The sequence below is a fragment of the Cyprinus carpio genome, chromosome A24, assembly GCF_018340385.1.
Source record: "Cyprinus carpio isolate SPL01 chromosome A24, ASM1834038v1, whole genome shotgun sequence".
Classification (NCBI taxonomy): Eukaryota; Metazoa; Chordata; class Actinopteri; order Cypriniformes; family Cyprinidae; genus Cyprinus; species Cyprinus carpio.
Window position 1 is genome coordinate 9,688,044 of NC_056595.1, and position 2,500 is coordinate 9,690,543.

Below are 2,500 nucleotides of genomic sequence, written 5' to 3' on the forward strand. Positions count from 1 at the left end.
TGGAGGTTCGAAAAATGCATTATTTTTGACATCATTTACATTATTACAGTACCTTTCTCCCCAGCCTGGCACAAACGGCTTGATTAGTTCCGGGTTTGATGAAGGCCTGCCTTCCGAAAAACAAAATGTGTTGTGATTGATTAGCTGTCCCAGTGCATTGTGATTGGCGAACAGCTTAGACCAGGGGTGTCAAACTTACGGCCTGCGGGCCGGAACCGGCCTGCCAGGGGGTTCAGTCCGGCCCGGGGGATAAATCTGCAATATGAAAAAAATTCATTTTCATTTTTGGCGGACCTAACAGCAGATGGTAGCACTGAGCTTCAGGGTCTGAGTGGCGTTTGGTTCAATCAGTTTTCCCGCTTTTCTGTTGGCCCTGGCACCCTCATCAGCGAAATGTCTTTGTCAAAAAAAGAGAAAAGTGGATACAGAGTGTGCCTGGTGTGCACTCAGCAAGTTTTGGTGCTTAAGGAATATAATATTCGGCGCCACTATGAAACTCAGCATGGTGAAAAATACAACAACTTGCACGGAGAACTGAGAAGACAGAAGGTAAATGAAATGTTGGTGGGTCTGAGGAAACAGCAATCTGTTTTTCACCCGGAGCCTAGAGGGCAGTGATGCTGCAGTGAAAGCAAGCTACCTAATTGCTAGCAAAATAGCATTAGCATCAAAGCCGTACTGTGAGGGGGAGTTCGTCAAAAATTGCATGTTGAAGGCTGCCGAAATTGTGTGTCCTGAGAAAAGCGACAAGCTTTTGCCAATATTAGCTTGACGAGAAATACCGTGGCAGACAGGATTTTGGCAGCAGTTTTGGACAGCCAACTGAAACGCAAAGTGGAGTCATTTCTGGCATTTTCTGTTGCAATTGATGAGAGTACCGATATTATGGATGTCGCTCAACTGGCCATATTCATTCGTGGAATTGACGAGACTTTGACTGTCACAGAGGAGTTTCTTGAGTTGGTGCCTATGACCGACACCACAACAGCTGAGGACATTTTCTGCTCCGTCGTTGGAGCGCTGGACAGAGTCGGGGCGGACTGGTCCCGCGCCGTAAGCCTGGCTACAGATGGTGCGCCGTCAATGATCGGGAAAAGGCAGTTGTTGTGACAAAGCTCAGAGAGAAAGTACAAGCCGCAAATGGAGGGGGTGATTTTTGGACATTTCATTGCATTTTGCATCGTCGTTAAAAATGGATCACGTCATGGAGGTGGTTGTCTGAACTGTTAATTTCATCCTAGCCAGAGGTCTCAATCATCGTCAGTTTGACAGCCTTCTCAGTGACTGTAACATTACCCATGGTCTGCCATACCACACTGAAGTAAGATGGTTAAGCAGAGGTGCCGTGCTGAAGCGCTTCTTTGATCTACGTGGGGAAATTGGACATTTCATGAAGGGAAAAGGTAAACCTGTTAAGGAATTACAGTGCCCACTATGGCTGCAGGACCTTGCATTTATGGTTGATATTACAGAGCACTTGAATAATCTGAACAAAAGGTTGCAAGGACGCAAAAAAATTGTAACACAGTATTATGACAGCATACGTGCATTCAAGTTAAAGCTCACGTTATGGGAGACGCAGATGGCAAGCGGTGACCCTGCTCATTTTATCTGTCTAAGAGATGTGTGCACAGCAAGCATTAATCCTGACGTGAGACAGTACAAAGATAAGATTTCAGGGTTGCTGAGGGAGTTTGAGAAACGGTGTCAGGTCTTTAGCGAACTCGAGACCGAATTCGCAGTTTTTCTGATTCTGATTGAGTTTCTGATGTGCCCGTTGACATGCAACTTGAAATAATTGATTTGAAGTGTGATGTACTGTAGAATTGAAGGAAAAATTTGCCTCTGTGGGCTTAGACACATTTTATCAGCATCTCCTGCCAGGCTATCCCAAATTAATAGAACTGGCTACAAAAATGTTGTGCATGTTTGGGACTACCTACCTTTGTGAGCAAATTTTCTCAGTAATGAACATTAATAAAACGAAACTGCGCTCAAAGCTCACAGATAAGCAGTTAAATGAGATTCTAAAATTGGCTACTACTCAGGACATGATGCCTGATATTGATGCACTTGTGCAGGCTAAAAGATGCCAAGTTTCAGGGGCAAATTGATAAAGTAAATTTGTTTACTTAAAAAAAAAACAAAAAAAAAACCTCTGTTTAAAAAAAAACATACATATGTATAAATTTGCAAATTTTACAAATATTTTCTGTTTAAAACAGCTGTCACTTAAGATTTTAAGTGTGTGGAGTCAATTCATGTGTTCAGAATTGCTTCCCAGAATTGGAAAATGGATTTTAAATAATTTCTATATTTTGATGTTTGATTTGTGTTAACATGCAGGACAGTGTTTTTAAGTTCCACAAATCTGTGACTAAATGTTTTGCAACATTGTACAACAACTGTGATCAGCATAATGCACTTAAATAAATGTTAAACTGAGTAATAGTGTTGTTGAAATTGCACATACTACTTACAGTAGGTTGTTCATAATATA

The 2,500-nt window shown here is 42.0% G+C and overlaps 1 pseudogene; it reads left to right on the plus strand.

Annotated features, from left to right (window-relative positions):
- The first annotated feature begins 393 nt into the window (after positions 1 to 393).
- LOC122135454 lies at positions 394 to 1,798 on the plus strand (annotated as a pseudogene).
- The last annotated feature ends 702 nt before the right edge of the window (positions 1,799 to 2,500 follow it).